Below are 26,543 nucleotides of genomic sequence, written 5' to 3' on the forward strand. Positions count from 1 at the left end.
ACCAATTCTTTGAAGACACAAACAGAGTCTAGACCACCATATACATGATAAACTGAATTCTTACCCTAAAATCTTCCCAAAAAAGAAAGCTTTAGGCCCAGATGATTTCATGAGCTAATTCTAACAAATATTTAAGAAGATAGCATACCTATTTTACACAAGTGGCATTTAGCACATTTACAGTGCTATCAACAATCACCACTATCTAGTTCCAGAACATTTTCCTCATCCTAAAAGGAAACTCCATACCCATGTAGCAGTCATTTCCCATTTCCACCCTCCACCAGCCATGGACAATCATTATTCTGCTTTCTGATTCTGTGAATTTGCCTATTGTGGGTATTTCATGTAAATTAAATCATACAGTATGTCTCCTTTTGTGTTGGCTTCTTTCACTTAGCATGTTTTCAAGGTTCATGTTGTAGGGTTCATCATGTTCATGATCAGTATTCTTCTTTTTTATGATTGAATAATGTTCCATTGTATGGGTTTACCACAATTGTTTATCCATTCATCAGTTGATGGCCATTTGAGTTGTTTTCATTTTTTGACCATTACAAAAAATGCTGCTATTAACATTCATGTACAAATTTTTAACACTTGTTTTAATGACTTTGGGTATATGCTGAAGAGTGGAATTGCTGAGTCATATGGTAATTCTGTGTTTAACTTACTTAAGAACCCCTAAACTGCTTTCTACGGTGGTGACACCATATTATATTCCCACCAGCAATGTGTGAATGTTCCAGTTTCTCCTCCTTCTTCCATTTTCCATATAATTTTTATTTTTAAATTCCAGCTATTCTAGCAATGAAGGAGTATTGCACTGTGATTTTGATTTAAAAAGTGTATTGTTAACATATTTATGTACTGGGGGAGAAAAAATGATGTAAGATACATTTATCAACTTTGAATTTATTTACTTTATTACACATAAAAAGTGACTGTAGGTAAATTAGAAATGAGACTATAGAAGACATTTTTTTGTTTGGATTTAAAAAACATGGCAACTTAAAAAATGAGGTAATTTCAACCAAATCCAATCCTATGCATAAACTGTATGTGCATTACTCGCTGGTGATTACCCATTATTGAAATTATAACCTCCCATGCATTGCTGATGAGAAATATAATTTATGAGTATAAAAATATGTGAGATAAGACCTAAATTTCCAAACTTTGGTATTAAGTACATTTTCTCTTTTTCAGGCTTCTAATGAAATGATCGGTTGTAATTTTTTAAAGTACTTTCCTGTCTTTATCCTTTGTATTTTGGAAAAGAGTTCTAATATTTGCAAAACTTAACAAATAGTTTACATTCTTTGCCTGAGAGAGCTTAACTTTCCTTAAGTGGAGACAGCACATATCAGAGAGAAGTGCAGACACAGACCCATTGGTTCATATAACTGAATTATAAAGTGTGAAGCAAATGTGTGCTTCAAACTCAGGTCTCCTTTACAGTGAAAAAGTGAAATGAAAGAATGGGTATGCTTCCCTTTAACTATATAGCTTAAACTTCACATCCTGACACAAGTAGGTCCCAAGGAGCTTATCTTAAAATTTCTGTATGGTTGCACTTTGAGAGCCTGTGGGTCCTCGTTGTCAGTCTAATCTTTTTAGTAAACAGAGTCCATAGAAGGAGCAGCTGCACTGATGGTTTTAACAGTTTCACAAAGATATCTTATATAATGCCAGGTCAAGTTTTGCTCTGCCTGATAAATGTGGAAACCAGTGTATAATACATCAAATAGCCCTAGAGATGCTTTTTATTTGACAACACATCTGGAGCCCATAAAGATAATTTTGTATTTATTCTCTGCTTGGGAAAAAGATACCATTAAAAAAATGCTCTAAAACCTAGTTATTCAGTATGAAATAATTATAATCACACTGCCTTCCAAAGGGTGTTTTTTTTTTTTTTTCCTGATTTTTGCCACATTTTCACACTTGGAATGATGGGAAACCTAATAGAAATTAATTTTGACTTGTCTTCAACTTTATAACTTCAAAAAAGAGCATGAAAATGGACAACGGGGTCACTAGTAGATTCCAAAAAAGATAAGCAATTCAGAGTAAGTAGTAAATAACAAATGAGACTTTATTAAAATTGGGAAGAACAAAACTGTGAGTGTGTAAAAATGATAATACATAGACACAAATATAGATTGTTTATTCCATAGCTGATTAAAATATATTTAAATCTATAACATATTTATATGTTTTGATGCTTATTGACTCTTACTTTATAGAAAAATATAGCTGAGGAATCATATGCCTCCTTTTCATCCATCAATTCATAAATGATTTAGTGATTACTCTTTTTTTTTAATTGAAGTATAGTCAGTTAAAATGTTGTGTTAATTTCTAGAGTACAGCAAAGTGATTCAGTTATACATATATATTCCTTTTCATTATAGGCTATTACAAGGTGTTGAATACAGTTCCCTGTGCTATACAGGAGGACCTTGTTGTTTATTGATTTTATGTATAATAGTTACTGTCTGCAAATCTGGAAATCCGAGTTTGTCTCTTCACCCCCCCTTTTCCTCCTGGTAACCATAAGTTTGTTTTCTATGTCTGTGAAGTGACTATCTTTTTAATGTAACAGTATTTGATTTAGGTCACTTTCACAACAAGGGTAATATAAAATCAAAACCTTTTTTGGATACAAGGATCTTAAGCAAGACTCTTACAGATTTCACAATATATTAGAGAAGAATATTTAACAAGTTGCACTGTTGTGTAACTGTTACTCTTCTGAGGATTCCAGGGTGAAGGAATCGGAGAAACTCTTGATTATGAATGATGTCACCCCTTCCTCTGAACTCTTCATTTTATGCTTATATAATGTAAGTATGGTGGTCATTTTACTTTTGGCCTTTTCCAAAGCACACAGAGTTTGAACATTTTTTACTGATTTCAGTATTTCATTAGGTGTCAACTTGAGATGTGTGCGTGTCCAGAGCATAGTAACTAAACACAGCTGTCTCTCTGGGAATTGACATTTTCTTGTTGTTAGGAGCCAAGGGAAGTGGCTGCAAAATAACTGGGTGGCTTGAGGGGGAAAACATAAAAGACAGAGCCTTTCTTCTACAGACAGGAGAAAGGAAAGTCAATGTTCTTGGTCTGTTTTGCTCTTCTTTGAGCCAATTTACCGAGTCACAGATCTCCACTTCACAGAGATTGTGGAAGGATGAAAAATAATGATAAAGGAAATCGAGCCTCTTACGAAGTAGAATGATTTTATATTTTTCTATATTGTTTATACAACTTGGTAAAACGGAAACACTTACTTTCAAGAATAATACAGACTGTAAGGAATCAGAATATTTCTTTCGCTAGATCTTATCATTACTGGAATTGAGTCTGTCTTTGTTTCTCTAGTGTCTTTGGGAGAAGTGTTATCCTAAATGAATGGATTTTCCAAGTAACCAAAGCATACTCTTTCAAGCACAAAAGTTTTTCATCATTTTAAAACATCTGGATCTCAGAAATCTTTCTAAAATTTATTGTCCCTTGTTTTATGAAAGAGCAAATAAAGAAAGATTATTTATTGGAAAATAATTTATAAAATTATCCTTTATTTTATTTTATTTTTATTATTTCATTTTATTGTATGGTGGTCTGTGTTCTCCTTTTTTTCGCTTTCCCTTTTAACAACCCCTCTCTACTTCTCTTCTCTTTCCTTTCCTTCTTCTCTGTTCTTTTTCTTCTCTCTTTACTCTTCCCCAGCTTTTCCCCTTTCTTGTTCCCTCTCTTCCCTCTAGTCATGATTTTCCTCCCCTCCTCCACTCTTCCTCCCACTCCATCTTTCCCTCATCCTCCCACTGTGGAGCAATTAGCTCTTTCTTTAAGTGCTTCCCCGTTGCTCATTCTCTGCTGGCCTTGACTTTCTGCCCTTCTTCCACCAGTCCCTGTGCATTCTGCCTCAGGAGCACAGTGACTAACCCCTGGTGATGATTCCCCCAAGAATCGCCTGAATTGCTAATCTGGGAGCTGAGAGTGAGGACCACTACAGGAAGAATAAGTATCACGTGGAGACACGCGGAGTTGGGTCCAGTTACCTGCCTTGAGGCTGCAGACTGAGAATCTAGCTCTCTCAAGCCCTGGCCTTTGTGTTTTGCCTGAGGCACTTGGTCCCAGCCCATCTCCCATCTACGATCTAAAGCCCCAGTGCCCAGCAGGGAACCTGGCTCTTTGTCAGCTCACAGCAAATGGTGGTTGAATGAATTCTATTCTTGGAGGGACTGAATTCTTATTCCTAAAGAAAAGTTTGGTAGTGGGATCAGAGTTAGGCGTAGGTTGGTAATAGGTCCAGATTGCAGTCAGGAACGAGTTAGATTGAGTGTTGGTGTCAGGATAGGGTCAGATTTAAGACTGGCTTTAGGATTAACCATTTGCTGGCTCATTCATCCACCAGACATTCACTGACACTGTCTCTGCTCTGTGCCTTGTGCTGGTTGCTGGCACCCCAAAGATGACTTAGCCTGCCCCTGCCCTGTAGGAGAGACAGATAAATTCACCATGGGACCAAAAAGGGAAATATTTGTTTCTACCTGATGGGGTGGTTGGTTGAATATTATCATGCTAGAGATATTTCTTCATTTTTGTTAAGTTGAATAATACAGTCGTTTTATGGGAAAGTTTTTTTGTCTTTCAAGAAATTGGAATTCAACAATGTATGACTTTAATTCATCATATGTTTTACATTTTTATTATGCGCTCTCTGTTGAATAAAAAAATAAGACATATCTCTGCCCTCATGGAGCTTATAGTCTAGTAGGAAGAAAAACAATAATGACTTTTCAATTATTTACGGGTCAGAAACTAATATCTCAGCAATTAGTGTCAACTTTACCTCATAAATCAGCAGAGGATACATTTCTATCTGCCAGTTGCATTAAATGGTAGCGTCTTTACTTTCTTCTTCCTTCTTTCTCTTCTTTCTTGCCTTCTTGCTTGCCTGCCTTTTTTGCCTTCCTTTCTTTGTCTTTTTTTTTTTTTTTTTTTCAGGAATGAAAGATTAAAACTGACATTTTTTTTTTTTGCCAATACATGCAAGAAACTGATAACTCAACATCTTCATCATCATCATACTAATAAAAATGGTTTCTGTTTATCAAGTAGTTTATTCCAGGCACTGTTTAAGCACTGTACTTTCTATCCTTTTTTAGTTCTCACAATCCTGTGAGGTGTCCACTACTATTATTGCCACAGTTTTGCTGATGAGGAGACCAAGACTGGGAAATGTTAAATAAATTATCCAAAGTCTACCAGCTAGTAAATGAGAAGAGTCATTGCTGAGTCCAGTCTAGGTCTTTGAGCGGCCAGTATATTGCTCTTCATGTAGCATTGCCCTAGGGTGGTAACTCTTACAACCTTCTAAAGGGATTTCTTTATCTTTGTGTTATATTTTCAATATCAGGTAACTAATTGCATTTCTACATATTTACCATAGTTCATCAACTCTAAGACCACATAGATGGCCTTAAGTAACTATCATTTTATGTACCAATCAGAAAGGAAAAAAGCTACCAAGTAAATGACAATCTGCCACTGGTTATGAGGTACATCTAATTATAGAAATGTCAGAATGTGAGTGCAGGCATATTAGAATTCATCAACGATGCATGCAGTGCATATAGACAAGGAGAACAATGTTCTGCCCAATCAGCAGTTTAGAAGGAGGTGGGAAAGGTGCAGGCTGATGTAAGCAGGGTCAGCTGGAATGACTGAAGATGTATTTTCAAAAAGAAAAAAAAGGTTTTAGCCCAAATCTGTGTAACTAGAACAGTAAACAAAATCCCCATCATATATTGCAAGTTCCGAGATAATTTATTTTACATATAACCAGTAAAACATATGTTTTTGGTCAATCATACCCAGCAAAGTGTTGAGTTCTGTTCTAGCAAGCAGTTAGCTTCCTGGACGATGACTTTGATTCCAGGTAAGCTTGGTTCTAGGCTTTGTTGGCTGGTCTATTCCAGGTTTGCCCTTTCCTATCTGTTGGGCATCGCACTTATTCCTAGGGCATGGTTCTGAGAGTAAGGATGTGGCATTTTTGTCTCAGTTGAATGGCTAGTAAGTGTTCAGCTTAGTCTCTTCACTCTGGCCTTGCCCAGTTTCCAAGGTCTTCCCTGCTTCGTGCAACCACTGAAATCTCTCTTCAGCCCTCAGCCTCCCAGCAGTTGTGAGAATGGTCTCTCAGAGTCTCACCCTGTGAATTTGCAGCTCAGGAGTTGGCCGAGAACCAGAAAGGAATTTTTATGCAGATTTTATGGTTCCTTCCCTGTGGGTCCTTCTTCTCTAGTACTACTCCCCAGTGCTGTGTTGGCAGCCTCAAGTACTGATCTCCGTTGACTCCTAGAAAGAAGACCACTAGCTAGCTGGACTCTCTTTTTCTGGCCTGAGGTTTGGAAAACTACCTCAAGGGTGTTTTATGCTATCAGGAATCATGAATCTCAGGCTTACCATTTCTATTTTAAAAGCAAGATGTAAATGTAAAACCAAGACATTTTCAATCAAGAAGTTGAGAATGTGAAACAAATACGTGACATAAATATTTAGATTTTAGTCATGAGATTTCGTTAATCATTTTGGTTATGTTATCATGGCTAAAAAATGTAGCATACTGAATCTGCCTAGTATGAGCCTAGATTATTTTATCTATGATAAACTAAAGTAAAAAATGTGGATATTAATTTTTTAATACAAAAATTTGGGAAAAGATACAGAACTGAAATGCTTAAACTCATGAATGCTTTATCAGTTCTCATGCTGAGAGATTATTTCCCTGAATATTTTTTTCAAGATGATTGACACACAAACAGAACAGTTAGTGTGATTTGATTTCAGTCTGTTTCTTTCTGGTATGCACCTGTGACTGATAGTCTGAGCAGTAGTCTTGGCTGCCTGACACTTAGAGTGTTTGGGGGGATTTTAGAAAATATGAGAATGATACAGATGTTATATTAATGCACTACTCCATATGGGGAATAACTTAAAAAATAATGTTAACCTAATACATTGAATGACTTCTGTTAATAGTATTCTAAATGAATACAAATAAAAGTGCTAACTGATGTTATCCAATTGATTTTTTACTGTTCATGTCCTTTACACAACAATGATACATTTTCCCTTTAGCATTCTAATACCATTTTACGTGTAAAGTTGTAAGTTGATTTTTACTCTCGAATTAAGACTCAAGTTTTTATTTTGCTACAGATAAATGTTATGGAATAGTAAGCATTAAAAGTACTTAGAAATTTTTATTTCTTTATGTTTAATATTCAATTTAATAATATTCATGGAAGCAATTTTAGTCACTTTGAACATACTCTTATGATCTGGAACAAGCTGCTTTGTCTTTCTCTTTCTTATTTTCTTCATTTCAGAAACAGCAGGGATTTTAAAGTTTAAGAAGTGTGAGAAATCTCTGCAGTAGAAAATGAGAAACAGATCATTTTCAACATATTTAATCCCACACATTTTAATAAGACAGTTATTCATTATTAGGTAGTTGACAAAGGTGATGACGTTTGTTTCTCTGAATTTTTAGTTAAAAAAAGTATGCAGGTAAAATGCATTTTGGGTCCTCATTAGGCACACCGTTGTGTTATTGTTTATAAGTCAGTGAATTTTTAAGTAGGGTTAACCAACAGCAAGTAGTTGTTAAGATGTAAAATATTGAAGCTAAGACTCAAAATGGAAACCATTACAGCATAGTGAGCAGAACTAAATTTCAAAGGTCTGGAGGTCTGCCAAGGCTCTTTTGAAAATGCTCAACTCCCACATACCTATGGCTCCCACTGGCAATAGACTCACAGAGGGAAAAAAAAGAGGCTCAGAGAACACCGCATGTAGAGACAAGCTGCCTCACAAATGCAAAACTGAGAAGAGTGGGTCACATTTTCTTTTTGAAAAAAGCATTATTTTTCATTTTGGACGCAACCAGTAAAAGGTCAGGCCGCTGATTTCTATTTTGTATAAAATCTAAAATGGCATAAACACTGTAGCTCATCTTGGTTAGAGCCACAGTAATTACATTTTTTGAAGTTTATAGCATGGTTGATTTTTGTCACTGCCGAACATAAATCTTTAACTATAGACTGGATCATTCCAACAGCCTGTTATTCAAACATAACAAATGAAAACTCTTGAGGGCAGGGGACAAGATTCTCTAGAATCCTGGTGCATCTCAGAGCTCAAGCATGGTCCCTGTGTACAGTGGGCACTCAGAAAATACTGTTATTGGTGTTCATTCTGTTTCATACAAGTTTTGCCATCATTTAAGAAAGATACACTATCTGTTTAATGCAATGATAATCAGTCTATTACATCAATTAGTTTTTGCTATATAACAAAACTATCCCAAAACATAGTGGCTTAAAACAATATTTATTCTGTAGGCCATTAATTTTAGTGGAACTGGCCAGTTGTGTTATCCTGGGCCAGGGCCTCCTGATCTTGGTTAAAATTTTTTCATATGTCTGTAGTAAGTTGCCAGGTTAGCTAGGGGCTAGCTAGGTGAAAATGGTTAATACTACAAATTATGCTTGGGAGGGCAATAATTCAGATTATTTCTTGCTATCAACCAAAGCATATTTTTGAAAATTATAAATTATCACAAGATGGGGTTTCAAAAACTATTGTCTACATATTAATAAAATTATAGGGTTTTTTTTTTTTTTTTTTTTTTTACAATTTTTAGACATCTCACATTCACCAAGAGCTACTTTTAAAAAGCTAATTTCAGGTGTGTGCGTGTGAGTATACGTGTGTGGTATATAATATATGTAACATAAACCATATATATGTGTAACACACACAGAGTATTTCTTTGCACCTTAAGTATTCCATTCTGAGCTTGAAATTACCTCTCTAAGCATTAATCATCCATCCATTCAAACTATTAGTCCTTTTGCTACTGTAATTGTCAAGCCAATGTTTTTCTGATTTAAAATCTAATCACTACAAGAAAATATTTCAAAATCATTGATAATTTTAAAAACTAGAATGCTTTAATGATTTTCTGTATTCAAAATCAAATCCAAAATCTCTACCATGTCATTCCAGTTGCTCCCTAACTTCAGGTACCATCAGACACTAAATCATGTTTGCCTCCTGTTTTAAACGAAATTATATTCATAATATTCCTCTATATGATTCCCATCACTTAAGTAATATAATTTTATTATTAATATTAACCCAGTAAACATCTTGTCACAAGTATCTGATGTAAACAACTCTACTCATATGTATATTAGAGGAAATTATTTGTTAATTAATAGCATTAACTGTCAAACCTATGCTTAGAAGTCATTTATATGTATAATTGGTTAAGAAAAGGTACATTTTCCTTAATATACTATAACAATTAAAATTTTTATATGTGATTTATGCATCATATTGCAGAATAAATTTGGCAGCTTGTCTTAAATTAACTCTGTGCGCTTCAATTTCTAAGGTCAGTTTAGAAATAAATTTAAAATGTGGGTAGATGTGTTTCTAGAAAGGAAAGAAAAACGGCTGTGGAGTATTTCAAGTATTTGATTTGTTTAGTGTCTAACTGTGAGCAATGCCCTTTTTGGAACAAGTGGGTGAAAGTCTTGGAGGAGTTTCAACGAGTACCACACCATTCGTTCCCATTCTTTTCATGTCATAAATCCAAGGGATTAACTAGATCATTTGTGACTATTTTAAAATCTGCACTTTTATGGTTAATTCTTGAAGTATATGAATTGAAGTCTCAAAATAAAAGCAAAAGTTCCTGAGATGGAGTCACAATCACAATGCGGGTAAAACACATGCACACGCTTTGGCATAAATGTGAGAAGCCCCAGGCACACATCCGTCATTAGTCTCTCACAGGACTTGTCCTATTTCAGGCTTTGCTCTGCTTGCAATAGAAACAAGAAAGTTTGAAAGTGGAGTTGGATCTTCAACACTCCGTTTCCTTCCTAGAGTCAAGTGCTCCCATGTTCCAGGGTATTTACTGAACATCCCGAAGAAAGAAATTAATCATCTTGTTTCTAAACAGCTATTAAGTTGTGTAGACAGTATTACCTAGATCACTGATTGTACTTTCCACTGATCATCAGACATGACCTGCGTGATGAGGATGATACCAGAAGTTAAAAAATAAATAAATAAATAAATGACTGAAAAGGAGATAGTTAAGTTTAAGTTATCCATATCTATATCATATGCTATGAATGCATGTAAAATCACTATTTGACTTACTCTTGAAGCAGAAAAAGCTCTACATCAGGGGTTCTTTACCTGTGAAGCATATAAATATCTGGTATGCAAAGGTTTTCATATGAAACTGAGTGAATGCCATTGGTGCAGTAATAAATTATTTTGTTCACAAAAGGGTTCAATAACAGCTGAATGAATAAACAAAAAAAGCTAGTGAGCATATATAATAATGACTAATAAGATTATAAAGGTTGGGGAGAAGGAAAATGAAGTTGAAAATTGGACATGATCATAATTTTTAGACTGGCAACCAAAAAAATAAAGTTTATAGCTATTTCACAGTAATATAATAAAACATTAATTTAAGGTTTAAAAATTGCGTTTTAATCTAATAGCTTAATTGTGGAATCTAAGCCATTTTTAGGTAAAATGATGGATGTCTTCCTGAAATTTTGTGCTTTGAGATTTCTAACAGGTCACTTTCTGGCAGATAAGCTTATGCACTATCATCTAATCCTAAGAATCCATTCCATTGCTGACTGAACATTTACTGAAGACCTACAAAGATTAGGTAAGTGCTTCGTACTATGAAGAGACAGACGAAGAGGACACTATTTTAAGGAATTCATTTAGTAGCTCAGACAGGCATGTAATTGTGGCTGCTTCTCCCAATTTTAACCTGATTGACTCTTTTTATTTATTTATTTAACCATTCCATTCAGATTGATGGATTCAGATTGACCAACTCCATTCAGATTGATCATCTTTTCCTTTTACAAATGTTAGTGCCTTTAGCTTCCACATATTTACACTCAAAAACATTTCTATAGAATATTAACTGAAATGATATCAATTGAAGGGTATATACAGTTTAAAATGATAGAAATTGCCAAAATACTCTTTTAAAGGGTGATGAAAATTTTTAGGCCCCTCGAAATTGAATGCAAATATTCCTTTCCTTACAGTTCAAGAATACCAGGCATTAAAGTTATTTTACATGTGGTTTCAGTGTATTTAGCTTGGTATTAAATACTTGCATTGAGCACTGTTCTATACATTTTTTTGACAAGTGATTTTCTGTTGTTGAATTGCCTGTTCTTTTTGGAGTCTATTTTTCTATTTAATTATCTTTTGGGGGGGTGTATAGATTTCTAGAAGAAATTTATATAAAAGTGAATGTTAATTCTGTATCCTTTCTACATGGCGAAAATATTTCTGCCAGTCTGTCTTAGATTTTTCAACTTTGTTTATGCAGGTTATTACCAAAATGAAATAGAAATGTAGTCAGAGCTGTCAATCATGTCTTTTACATCTTATACTAAGAAAGAGATTATGTATATGTATATATACATATACTGATATGTATAAATTGTGTATATTTATACATATGCATATATATGTATGTATATATATATAATATTTCCTTTTGATATTTTAGAGTTTTTAAACATTTAATTATTTAATATCCCAACCCTACAAGGATCCAAGATGTTTGACTTTCTGTACCCCTTAAATTTTGCTTGCAATTCAGTCAGTTTACTTCTGAATTCATCTCTGTCTTGTAGAAACTTGTTAAATGCAACCAACAGCATCACAGCAGGCGACCCTCACTCAGCATCCCAAGGGACTAAAGGCACAAGTTCAGTCTGTACATTATCTGCTTTCAAAACTGGTGACAGTTTTAAAACATTTTATCACTGCATACCATCACCATCCTTCTAATTTCGAGTAATGGTTTTCTCACTGTCTCTGGCTGCTTATCGGGGCAGTGACATATATTTGAGATATTCTGCTATGGTAACACCCAATTTGTGTATCATTTGGGAAACACAAATTTATGCCTGCAGCAGTAAAACTTCACCAAATCTCTCACAAAACAGTGGTGTAAAAATGTTTATTTTCTCACACTGTGTATATATCTATTGAGGGTTACACAAGTCAGGAATGAGGAGAAATCTGTTATTAGATTCTGGAATATTATGCAGTGGTAAAATATTTTGTAAAATAGTGACTTCCTATAGTTTTCACTCCAGGACTTAGGCTAAGAGCTAGCCTCTATCTAGAACATTGCAGGTCTCATGACAGATGGAGAAAAGAAAAATGGACTTAAAGCTTCTGTTCAGAGTGGCATATGTAACTTTCCCAAATGGTTAAGTCGCTAAAGCAAGTCACTTGCAACTCCTATATTTAACAAGGGAGAAAGGTATAATGTTCTGGCTGAGAGAGGAAGAAATGCTCATAATAATAAAAATGATCTTTTATTTCCTTGAAATTCGCCTCCATTGTCTCTATTCTCTCTGTGGATTTCTTTCTTGATTGTAAGTCATTCTGCTGTATGTTCTATGATATTTCTTCAAATTTATCTTCCAGAAGACTAATTTAGTCTTCAATAGGGTTTATTTTATTATTTTTCTATTTAATTTAAACATTGCAGTTAATTCCAGAGCCCTCATTTCTGTTCTCTTGATTGCTTCAGTTTATAGCGGTCCAGTCTTACTTTATGGATGTCATACTCCCTTGGATATAGATTTACATGTAAATTTTTTTTTATTTCTTGAATTTTCTTTTTTTTTTAATCAATTTCTTTCTCTTACGTGATCTTATCTTAAATATTTGGTGATATTTGATCATTCAGTTACATTTATTAATGAAAGACTTGCAGTATAGGCAGACGATGTAAGCTTTCTCTGCAGCCTGTCTCTGGGTCAGATCTTTCTCCCGAATTTGATGGTAACTGAAATCTGCGCAAATGTGTGAGGCATATTGATGGACGAGATTCACTATGAGCACAAGAAGCATACAGGCTGCTCTTTTTCAACTCTTAAAATAAAGAGAAATTTACTCAGGGAAGAGAACACTTTCATGTGTATTTCTTCCTCTTGGCATCTTCAAATAAGACCTTTCCAAAATTTTGTGGGTTCCCCCAATCTTTAATTAACAAAGGAATAGGATTAAAAATGGAAACTTATTAAGGAAGAAATAAGTGTGAGACATGAAGGTCTCTGTAGTTTAGCTTGGAAAGCTCAACCCAACAATATTTGGATGAGGATATTAAAACTCCCTGCCTCCTTCACTTACTATGCAATTAAGTGACTAGTCAAAGGCCCTTAGTCATCCTCCCAGAGCAACATGATCATTTACGGGGCTAGATGAAAAATCTGAGTCACTCAGTCCTTGTTGGGATAGATAATTCTACCAGGGCCTGAGCCCAGTAATTTAGATGTATAGTGGTAAATAAATGATGGCTTCTTAACTCTTGTTGACCAAGAATCTTTTATGCTTTTATTTTTCTCTCTTTACGTTTGGTATTTAAATATCAAGTTACTGTACTTACATCATTAGCCTTGAGAGTAAACAGTTGTCAGTAAGGGGTTGGTTGAAAGGAAAGAAAAGAGAAGTAAGAATGTTGAGGATGCAATCTCTTACAGCAACTAGGAGAGTAAAAAAAATGACTGTTCAGACATATAAAAATATCTTTTGCTCTGTGGCTATGGTCTTGTCTGAGATGGATTACTTCTGTAGCTCTGACTCAGACTCATGTGCTTCTCAAAATCCCTTTTCAAAAGAGATTATTCCATTTTTCTTGTTATACACCAGATCCTTTTCTCTACCAGTGGTCTGTTCCAGCAGTCATTGGCTCCACTCCATTGCTGGATTATGTATCTGTTTCTTCAAACCAGTCTACTTGTCTATGATGTTGTGACAGTGTTCTGTTTTCTTCAGTGCTGCATATCCACATGCTTGGAACATAGTAGGCATTTAATTCACTTCACTGAATGAATTAAAAATTCACAAATCAAGCAGCTCGTTGTACATGTGGTGGTAAGTATTTCCCTAAATGTGCATTTTTCAGAAGAGTTGAATCATAATTAAAACCACCTCAAAGTCTGTCAGCAAACTCTTTGATGGTTAAGTCAGTCTGTCATGTCAATTGAATTATAACGATTCTAGTCATACTGCCCTAGAAGTTTGAGGTCTAGATTTTGATAGATTCCTTTTTTGTTGATATCTTAGAGATTGGATTTCATCTTTGTGGATTTTTTATATTGAATGTTTATTTTGCTGTATTTTATATTTGAGGTGTTTGCTTCCATTGTTTGTAATTATCAAGTGACCACATCTTAATTAACAGTGTAATTTTAAGGTGGTTAACATTTACTAAATCAGTATTAGAGTTAAAACAGCTAAGACAAAGACATGATTTAATCTTCATTTACTTTCTCAATTTATATTTAAATAATCTAAGGTTTTCTTGGTTACAAAAGAAAACCCAAATTCTCTTGGTTATTTGATTTATTAGCCCACCAAGGAGGAAAAAATAAATAAAGGCAACCAGGTGTTAGACACAGATGTGTACTGTTACAGCTAATATGCCGTGCTTTTCCAGTGAAAATCTCTCAGTATATTTTTTTGACTGAATTATGTCATTGCAGTAAAAACTTAAGACTCTATTTAAAGAGGAAGCATAACTAATTATATAATTAAATATTTTCTCTATCCATCTTCTTCATCTGTTCAAATGCCCAATGGGTGCAGTAGACATATTCAGGCACATACTGGATCATAGTCATAAGCTTTGATGGGCAGAGCCAAGAAAGCATATGATCAGGGGGTATCAAACAAAAGGAAAAAACATGCTTGAATTGAATTTTATGAGCTAGGAACACAAAGATGCAGCCTACACAATAGTAAAGATCATTACCCCTGAAGCCAGATCACGAGGGTTCAAATCCTGGCCCAGTTACCTACTAATTGTGTTGTTGGGCAAGTCACTTAACCTCCCTTTGTCCTAGTTAACTCATCTGTTTAATGGAGATAACATAACACCTAACTAATAGGTAATTGTCAGGATTAAATGAGTTAATATGTGTTGCTCAGAGGAGTGATTAGTTTATAGTAAGGCATGTTAGGAATTACTTTTATCACTACTGCCTGAGGAAATGTATTATGGTATTTATAAAAAGGAGGTGATAGGCACGGTTATGATTAATGTCTCAAAGTTGAACAGTAGGAATTATGCACTCTTTTCCATGGCAAGGATATTCATTGGTTGGACTCTGATATATGAGTAATTCCAAATTCTTTGCATTTTTAGTGGAAGGCATAGATAGAAGAATAATATAAACACTCTAGTCAAAGTTGTTGATTGCCTATATCTTTGTCCCTTTCTAATTGAAACATTTCTTTTACATATCCAACCCTCAACTAGGTAGGCATCCATTATGCTTGAAAGGAAGCTGACACCAGCTTTTTTAAGTGGTCTTGACTTGGTTGAAAGATAATTCTATCCTCTATCCTCTGTGCAAGTGTTTAGCAACTAAGATTTAAGTTAATCACCATGTAGTACTTCCCTTAATTCTCCAGTAATGCCTAATAAAACACCTAGGGAAGTTAAATGGCCTTCTTTGTGGGACATTTACTTGATATTAAGACAGATTCAAGCCATCACCAAAAAGATAGATAACAAACGTTGACGTACATGTGGAGAGAAGGTAACACTTGTGCCCTGTTGGTGGGATTGTTAATTGGTGCAACCACTTGGAAAACAGTAGGTAGGGTCCTGAAAAAATTTAAAATAGAACTACCATATTATTCAGCAATTCCACTTCGAGGAATACATCCAAAGGAAACAGGAACAGGAACTTGAAAAGATATCCGCACCTCCATGTTCCTAGCAGCAGTATTTATGATAGCTGATACATAGAAACAACTGAAGTGTCCATCAACGGATGAATGGAAAAAGAAGTCATGATCTGTATCTATATTATTCAGCCATAATATGAGGAACTTGCAACAATGTGGATGGAACTTGGAGGCATTATGCTAAGTGAAATAAATCAGAGAGAGAAAGACAAATACTGTATTATCTCATCTATATGTGTAAGGTAAAAAACAAAAAACAAAAGCAAAAAAGCCCATCAAAGTCATTGAAAAAGAGAACAAATTTGTGGTTACAAAAGATAGAGAATGAGGGGAAGAGAATTGAAGGAAGATGGTCAAAAGATACAAATTTCAAGATAAATAAGTACTAGGGATATAATGTACAACAAGACGACTATAGTTAACAGTGCTGCATGATATATAGGAAAATTGCTAAGAGAATAGATCCTAAGGGTTCTCATCACAATTTTCTTCTTTTCTTTTTATCCTATTTGTATCAGATGATGAATGTTAGCTAAACTTATTCTGGCAATCAATTCATTATGTATGTAAGTCAAATCACTATGCTGTACACCTTAAACTTAGTGATTATGTCAATTATTTCTCACTAAAACTGGGGAAAAAAAGAAAGCTAATGAAAGAAGGATTATTCATGTTCTCCTATGCATTATTGTGTATGAAAAAGAAGCCTGGAATTGCCACAACCCTCTTGCAACTCTACTGAAAATAAAGGTGACATATGGAGAGAAGAGAGCCAAGAGGATAAGGGAAGTCAAGCAAGTCCTTACAGAATGAAAATAAATTAGCAACTTAGCTATAGACTTTTTCAGTTATATGTCATAACATTTTCTTTCTTCAAATCTGTGCTCTGTTTTCTGTTTGTTGCAACTAAAAGTACTATAACCAATATATACACACATTCATGCACTCTGTGCATTTATGTTTCAGAAGAAAATCTATGATAGTTTTCACTGGATGGCAACTAGGTAAAAACTCAAAAGAGGCTTATTATGATGCAAAAATCAATCAGACCACCTACTTGGAAGTTAAGAGACATGGTGTACAACAAGACTGGCTTAATTCCATGGATACAGCTCAATTTTTCTCTGCTTCTCTAGAGCCTGGTTTTGTATGTGTGTTAGATTTATCTGCAGCCTGGTAGCAAGATGGCTGGCAGAGTTCCATACTTTATACCCACATATCATGACATCCAGGATAAGAATAATGTCTTTATTTCAAATGAAGGGCAACTTTTTGCCTAGGGGCATTCATCGAGCTTCCACTTGAGTTTTATTAGTCTGAAAGGGATCATAGTTTCACCTCCTACAGAGAGTTAATTTACTTAAGCTTCAATCAGTTATTGGCAGGGGAAATGGGACCGCCATGATTGGCTTAGGTTATAAACCAAAGTAAAACCCCAAGGCAAATACTGAGAAAACCACAGTATTTACTAAACTACCTTTAATTCAGAAGTAAATAATGGCTAATATTTATTGAGTATATAGTATGTTCCAGACAGTAATGTGTGGATTTTACATTTACGCTATCATTTATTCCTCATAGCAGAACTGCAACTTAGATATTGGTATGTCTTCATTTCAAAAAAGAGAAAAACAAGACACAAGAAGGTTAAAATAATTGGACTAGGTCACACAGTTTGCAAATGTCCTGACATACATCTGTATTCCTCTCCGCCTTTACAGACCGTGCTCTTAATCACTAGGCAATGTTATGTTTCTGTTACTCATAGTGATGGAAGGAAGATAAGTGACAGAACACTAAGTGTGAGAGTTAATTGTTGGACCTTGTCATTTACTGTAAATCCATTTGGCTGAAATCAACAACTACTAGCACAGCACAAGTACGAAGTGAACGAGTTCATGGAAAGGAGAAGGTACGTGTATCATTTGGAGAGTAGAACTGTCAAGACTTGGCTATTGTTTATGGGGGAAGATACTCAGTACCAAGGATACTCTGCAATGTCTCTCTGAAGAAGATGTCTCCAGTTTGATAATTTTGCTTCCATATTCATGAGGCATTAGGAGGGTGTTTATTTTTAAAAAAGAAACTTTTTAAATTCAAGATTTGATTTCCTAGCTCACGGAGACATCAGAGAGTGAAGGAGAGGGAAAGACGGAGAGGAACCAGACCGCGAAACTGATGGCCTGAGCCTAAACAGGAATTGCTGTGAGACCCATGAGTTTCTTAAGCGGAACTTGACAGGAGTTGTGTCCCTAGTGTAAAGACTGTGGTCAGACACAAAGAAAATAGAAGGGCGTGTGTTCTAGAAAATAAGTGCTCTCCAGTCCTTATTTCCAACTGTCTCTTCTCACACTGTCTTTTCTGGAAGCCACTGCTTGTTCAAAGATGAGGTTTAATGGAAAGTAAACTAATAAAGTTCCCGTGTATAAAAACTGCCAACAGAAAAGCAAGACACCTAGTCAAAGGACAGACATCACACACCTCAAGAAGAACCACTCCATCCAGATATAGGAAGACGTTAGAAATTACCTTTTAAAATCTCAAAATAATAACTTCATCTTTTTTTAAAGAAGTAAAGACATGAGAGATCAAAGTTTTAAGAGATCAGAAGATAATAGGTCGCTGCATATGAAAAGCTTGAGAACAGAACGTGGGGAAGAAATGGAAGTGAATTAAAATATTAAAGGTATTATAGAAACAAACAAGCAAAAAAGATGAAATAAAATGGCTGAAAAGAATGTCAGAAATATGTGGATAGATTTGAGCCAAAGCACATAACAAAAGGAAAATGTCAACCAACTAAATAGAACTACAAAAAATTAAAAATATGGTAATAAAGGACATCTGGGCCACACATGATTCACGGTTGTGAAGAGAAGAGAACGCGAAGAATACAAAACCTATTCAAACACATAATAGGTGAAAATTTTGAAACAAATAAAGACTGGAATCTGTAGATTTATGAAGTATGCTATTTACCAGGGAACACTGCTAGAGAACAATAGATACCAGACATGTCTTGGGGGTTTAACATCACTAGTAATTGGTGTCCAGACAGCAAGGTGTAGCCTCTTATTACCAGAAGGCAGTGCATTTTAACCAGTGAACGATGTTTACAAATCCTGCAAGGAGGGAAATATAACCTTAGATTTTTTTTTCTTGGGTAAATTCTGACGTTAACAACAGCAGGTGGATAGATGATCACAAGTGTCCAAGAACTTTAGCAAATTTGGCACCAGACAGATAGACAAATACACAAAATTATTCTGTCACAAGCAGTATAAAGAGCAGAGGACTACAGAAACTACCTTGAGGTGGTGGGAAGAGAAATTATGGGGAGTAATGAATCCTTTCAAATATAAAACTGGAATCAGCCACAGTGATTATTAGTTTAGGAAGGAAGAATGAACATAACTGTATTAATCGCAAAAATCAAGGGACTAAGAGTCATATAAATGTACATTACATCATTTTTACTAACAGGGAGTAAATAGAAACTGTATTAATTGAAACATAATTTTTTTAAATGCTGGAAAATGTCAATAAGTAACAATCTATGTCAAGTATACATGGGGTCTTCGTTTTATGTTATGGCATATTATCTGTGAGTTTCAAAATTTTCAAAATAAGAATTGGTGACAAAATGTGAAAATCATTTGTTGTTTAAATAAAACTCCCATCCCTTCAAGTTTTCATTATCTTTTTAAATCTTAACTTTAGAAGAATATTTTGGGAAATAATATCACTTTTGATAAAGAAGCCATTACCTGAATTTTAGCAATACTACCAGTTTTATGGCTTTTCATTCAGTTAAATTCTGGGTTACATTCAGTTAAAATTAAATGTAATAATTTTATTAGCAGTAGAACACATATCTAAAATTAAATCTGTATTTCTATTCTTTCTCTCTAAAGAGTTATCTGGAATAATGCTAATCAAATGTTATGGATGCTTTTAGTAATTGGGATTTGGATGATTTACAAAAAACATATCTTTCTCACATTCTTGGAAAGCATGATTTTTAAAAATTGAATAATACTTAAGTGAAGTTTTATACACACACTTGCACACCCTCCATATATGGATAAATTGCCAGAAACAACAGTAGTGAGAAAATACACCTTTTAGACTTTGAAAAGCACTTTTTTATGATTTGGAAAATACTTTTATTAAGTTTGTTGTATATTCAACTACAATGGAATATACCTTTACTTTCAACTAGCCAAAGAATCACTTGCAAAAAAATAGCACTTGTCAAAAAACGAAATTATAAATGTCAGATTTAATATAACAACAAAAATTCAGGGAAAATTATCACAAGCATAACAGGAAATAAGTTTTCTTAACTCTTAAAATTTCATCATACTATAAGAAAATATACATTCGCTAGTAAAGAACCTAGGACATGAGTAGAATGAGTTAGAAAGGATAAAAAAGAAAATAATTGTTAAAGATTTTATAAACTCTATAGTACCTATAGAAATTGAATGTAAAAATAATGACACAATACCTTGGTTTTGGGCTATTTTAAAAGTAAGAATTAGCAAGTTTTATGAGTAAGTTTGGAAAGACAATCCTCACTGCTTTCTTACTAGTTTGAACATTAGAACAACATTAAGGAAAAAAAATTTCCAGTACAGTCAGTTCTTTTAAAAATATTCTTTCTTACAATGTGTTCCAAAAATATGACTTCCAGTAATGTATCCTAAGGGAGAAAAAAAAATCTGACAATGATACTGAAGCTCTTGGTGGCGGTGTATGAAACAGTGGGAAAAAAAAAAAGGACTCTAGAGAAAAACTGTCTGAGTTCAAATCTTATCACTGCCTCTTACTATCAGCATGACTGTAACCTCGCTGTGCCTCAGCTGTTTTTCTGTAAAATAAGGATAATTGTAGTCACAGGGTGGTTGTGAAGATTAAATAAGTCCATATAGATATGTGGTTAGAAGAGCTAGTGTTAACTGTTATTACATGCAAATATCCCATAATAGTAGTATTTATAACTGTAAACACTATAATGAATTTAAATGTCCAAAAAAAAAAAAAAAAAGGAATGATTAAATAAATCATAGTCCACATACAGAATTCTGACACCACTATAAGATCTTTCTTGACATGGGAAAATGTTCATTTATAAATGACACTAGGGGATTGAGGCAGATTACAAAAGTTATCACAAGTAAGGCTTCAATTAGTCCTAAGATTAGGTAAATATTTCAAAATGTTTATAGGAATCTAGTGAATTATGCCTGATTTTTCCTTCATGTTAATTTCTTTTACAAATCTACACATGCACCAAATTTTTATATTGAGCATTTATTGGCTTAATAATCATAAATTGATTTTAAAAAATTGTCACTCATGAAACAAATGCACATTTTCTTGAATTCAGTGACATGAATAATTAATTCTTGGCTACACTTTAATTATGAGTACACTGGAATATTTAGGCTCGGTAAGAGTTCACTTTTCTTTTTCAGTGTTCAACAGATTTATCAGCAGAATGGATCTGAAAGGTTAATAGGATTATGAAGCAAGAATCTCTCCAGTTTCTTATCTGTTTCTTTACTGCATGCTCTGAGTATACTTACAGAAAGAACAAACAAAATTGTACTGAAAGAGAAAATGTCTTAATTCTCTGACTGAGAGGAAAGAATCAGCATGAGAGAGGATAGAAACAACCTGCAATTTGTGGCTAGGACTGTAAATAAAAGTTAAGAAGAAATTTCAACTTTTTCCTCTCTGCTGTAGTCTCAGGTGCAAAACAACATGAGCCATCACTTCTAATTGAGAAATGAAAGCTGTATTTACTTTTATGTTGAGAAAATATCTAATATATCAAAACAAGATTAGGAGAGAAAAAAGAAAAATAGGGAATATTTTATTTCATGTACAAAAACATAATTTTCACAGGAGAAAATGTTAGCTAAATCAGTATCCAAAAGTGCCGTATCTCATTATTTTAAAATTTGTCTTGTATCTGTAATAAGGCAGAATGAAGGGACTGTTGCTTAGTGAAGCCACCTTCACCAATGATCTCAGCTAGATCTTCTGTATAACTTGCTGCAGCTTCTGCATCACACTTGCTACATCACCTTGTACTTTTATGTTAGGAAGATGGCCTCTTCCATTAAACCTTATGAACAATATCTGCTAGCTTCAGACTTTTCTTCTGCAGCATCCTCACCTCACTTAACCTTCACAGAATTGAAGAGCGTTAGGGTCTTGTTCTGGAGGAGGCTTTGATTTAAGGGAATGGTGTGGCTGGTTTGATCTTCTATCCAAACTACTCAAATTTTCTCCATTTCAACAATAAGGCTATTTTGCTTTCTTATCATTCATGTGTTCATTGGAGTAGCACTTTTAATTTCCTTCAAGAACTTTTCCTTTGCCTTCACCACTTGGTTTGGTGTAAAAGGCCTAGCTTTCTGCCTGTCTCAGCTTTAGACATGCCTCCGCATTAAGCTGAATTATTTCTAGCTTTTGATTTAAAGTGAGATACATACAACTCTTCCTTTCACTGAATACTTTGAGGCCACATAGGGTTATTAATTGGCCTCATGTCAATATTGTTGTGTCTCAGAGAATAGGGAGGCCTGAGGAGAGGGAGAGAGATGGGGGAACGGCTAGTTGGTGGAGAAATCAGAACACACACAACATTAATGGATTGAGTTTGCCATTTTATATGGACTTTGTTTGTGGTGTCTAAAAACAATTACAATAGTAACATCAAAGATCACTGGTCATAGGTCACCATAACAGATATAACAATAATGGAACTGTTTGAAATATTGCTAGAATTACCAAAATGTGACAAAGCAAAGAGTGTTGGAAAAATTGAGCCAATAGCCTTACTTGACACAGAGTTGTCACAAACTTTCAATTTGTAAAAATAAGCAAGGTCTTTGAAATGCAATGAAAATGTTTTATACCTGCAGGTTGGAAAGAAGGATACTTTGGTAAGATATGGTGGGAAGTGGGAGAAAGTGAGAGTCAACTAAATCTCCACCTTCCATAGTGGTAAATAAGTAATGCTTACAATAGAAAATCAAAGAGTAAAACAGTAGGCGTGCTATTTGCAGATACATCAAATATATTCATCAGTACACGATAGGGCTAATCAAAGCATTAATACGGCTTTTATTTACCACTCTCAATTGCTCTAGGACACCCAGGCTTAAGTACTTTTCTGAATTTATTTCGACAAAAATAGAACAAAAGCCAATTATCTAGACAATTCTGAATAGCTCAGGCTAACAGATTCTTATGTGGTCAATTATGGGTCATATTTTCTAAGTCCTAAAAGAGAAATGGGAATAACATGTTTAAAAACAGAATGAAGACACGTGGTTTGCAGGAGAATATGCTGTAAAGAAATCATATAATAAATACAAGGTTCAGAGGGTACTTGGGTGTGGGATGACAATGAAACTTTCAAATGGCAGCTGAGTTCTATCTCATGACATCTGTTATATGAGAGCAAAATCAGTGTGCATATATGTTATTTCAGATAATTGTATCGAAAGCCAAATTAGCCCTGATGAATACAGAAATCATGGGTTGAATATATAGAAAGAACCGTGTATTTCTTCTTTTGTTGGTATCTGTAAATTCAGCCATAGTATAGGAAGTTTTGCTCCTTCAGAAGTATTGGCAAGAATCTTCCAAGAAATACTCTTTCATCCCTCCCACTCTCACATACCCACGTTGACTGCTGAGTCAGAAATGGGCCTGCTGGATTCGGAGCTCAAATGCAGCTTTCTCTTTCTGCTTCTGTGCATCTTGAAGTAAGTGAACCTGGGTCATGGGCCACACTGGGCTGGAGGTCTGCCTGACTTCGTCCCGGCTCTTAGCGTTCTTTGTACTTACTTAAGTACAAAGTACTTATTTAGTACAAAGAAGGCCTTCATCCTGCATGTAGCTGCCTAAGAAGTTACTATAAAAGATGCAGAACAACCCAGCTGACACTTAAATAATATAAACTGCTGGATTAAGAATCTCTACAGCAAAATCCCCAAACAGGACAGAATAAAACAATCATTTAAAACTAAAATGTCTTCTTGGTATAGTCTTTGCCGTGTATGCTTACTTCATAATCAAAGGGCAAATTGGAATTTCCATAAAAAACAAAATTTTCTGTATCTTTAACATTTCATTATGTACCTATGAAACAACTTGGATAATATGAATGTCTTACAAATTTTGTATTATATAATCCTGGGAGAGTATTCTATTTTGTTTTCTTGTATTGTTCCCAATCATTTCACTGAAGTATTTTGAAACATCACAGCTTGGTTACCATGACTTTGGTGGTACATTACAGGATGCCCTGGGCCCGTATGTAGAGAAAGGTATTCCTAAATTAAGCAGCAGAAGTCCCAGGAATCCTGACTTTGAGCCAGCAGGGGGTGATCTAAGGGTAAAGTATGTTAGAGGCCAGACGCTAACTGGGAAGTTAGTGGCATTCGAGAAGGATTTGGGTTGTAAGTAAGAATTCCAAGAATGATTTAGAAATGGGATTCTGTTAAGAGTCTATGTGAACCTTAAGCCATTGTGATTTTGTCATTTAAAAGGCTGTAAACTCATAAGCTGTTGAGGTCCAGAAGGAAACATTTACAGTCATATAAATGCCATTGATTTACTTCTCAAAATACACTCCTAAGTAATTTTGTATTCTGAAAATGTTTTCCCATGGTGCCTGAACATTATACAAAATTATGAAATGAGAGTGAGTTCTGCAAATGTGACTAGAACAAGTTATGTTCCTTAGTTTGTATTCATGATGTTCCTCACTCAAAGAGAATATGGCTGAGAACATTATAGACTAATACTTTTTCTTTTTCTCCACCTGAAATTATAATCATCTTATTAAAGACTGACTAAATTAACTTTCATAATAACAGATTGGAGAGAAAGGACAATGTAGGAAAAGAAAAAAAAATTTTGTTGAGGATGGTGGAAGAGTGATGATTATAATTGATGAAGAGGATAGGAATTTGGAAAGGGAATGTTACAAACATTCCTGAGAATTATACACTTTGGTTCTCTTCAGAATTCTGTGAAAAATATGTCAATGGTCTTCAACTGTTTGGAAAATAGTTTAGCTGCTGAATTATATTTGTTTGACTTCTAAATGGCTTGGACACACCCATGGATATAAGTAGCATTACATCTGTAAATAAATAAGTATTTATATTTATTAAAATAAAGTAAATAAATTTATTAACATCTACAAAGAGAAAGCTAATCCTATCTCACTCTAGCAATATATTCCTGGGCATTGCTTTCATATACTGAAGATAAAAACTGAGAAACAGCTGAAAATGTGTAATTCTTTGGCAATGATTTTTCTAACATTATCTCCACTAATCACAAGCCGATTATTTGATTTATCCAATACTTAATTATGTAACTCTACAAATTTTTCTTATGTAGGAATCTTTGGAACAGTATGCAGTATTTTTATGTAAATTCTCTTGATGTTGAAATTGGATTTGCTTTTCAGGAGTTGTCTGGCCACTTTAGACAATATAATTCTAAGCCATCTTGTACATTCTGTAAACTAATGACCTACTAAAGAAAACTCTGAAATACAAAATTTTGAGCTGTTTTCTATGTTTATGTTGCATGTACAAACTTGCTTACAAGAAACTAAAATAGAATTATGTGACTCATAAGGAAATATTTTCTCATTCTACAGATTGTTAGAAAAAAATCATGAGACATGGCCAACCTATTTTCTTGGAGAAGGAAGAAAAATTCATAAAGTAATACAGCTCATGTAAACTTTTGGTGAAGCACACTTCTCCGGAAATAAGACTTTAAAACATATATAACTTCAATACCCTTCAGAGCCAACTTCTTTTCTGCAATCTGTGTTAATCTGAAAATTCATTGCTTGTCTCTTGCTCCACCATTTCCAAGAACTTTAGACTCTGAACTATTCAGCTCCACCCCTTATATGTGAATATAAGTTACTCTTGCAGCATCTTCAAAAAAGACCTTGCCAATAGAAATAAAAACAAAACTAAACAAATGGGACTTAATTAAACTCATAGGGTTTTGCGCAGTAAAGGAAACTAAACAAAATGAAAAGACAACCTACAGAACAAGAGAAAAATATTTGCAAATGATGTGACTGACAAGGGCTTAATTTCCAAAATATACAAACAGCTCATACAGCTCAATAACAAAGAAACAAACAACCCAATCCAAAAATAGGCAGAAGACTTAAGCATTTTTCCAAAGAAGACATACAGATGGCCAACAGGCACATGAAAAGATGCTCAATGTTGCTAATTATCAGAGAAATGCAAATAAAAAATACCACGAGGTAATCACCTCACACCAGTCAGAATGGCCATCATTAAAAAGCCCATAAATGATAAATGCCAGAGAGGGTGTGGAGAAAAGGGACTCCTCCTACACAATTGGTGGGAATGTAATTTGGTGGAGCCACTATGCAAAATAGTATAAAGATTCTTTAAAAAACTAAAAATAGAATTACCATATAATCCAACAATCCCACTCCTGGGCATATATCTGGAGAAAACTCTAATTGGAAAAGATACATGCACCCCAGTGCTTATGGCAGCACTATTTGCAATAGCCAGGACAAGGAAGCAACCTAAATGTCCACTGAAAGATGCCTGGATAAAGAAGTTGTAGTGTATTTATTCAATGGAATACTACTCAGT

The sequence above is a fragment of the Camelus dromedarius genome, chromosome 4 (assembly GCF_036321535.1).
Source record: "Camelus dromedarius isolate mCamDro1 chromosome 4, mCamDro1.pat, whole genome shotgun sequence".
Taxonomy (NCBI): Eukaryota; Metazoa; Chordata; class Mammalia; order Artiodactyla; family Camelidae; genus Camelus; species Camelus dromedarius.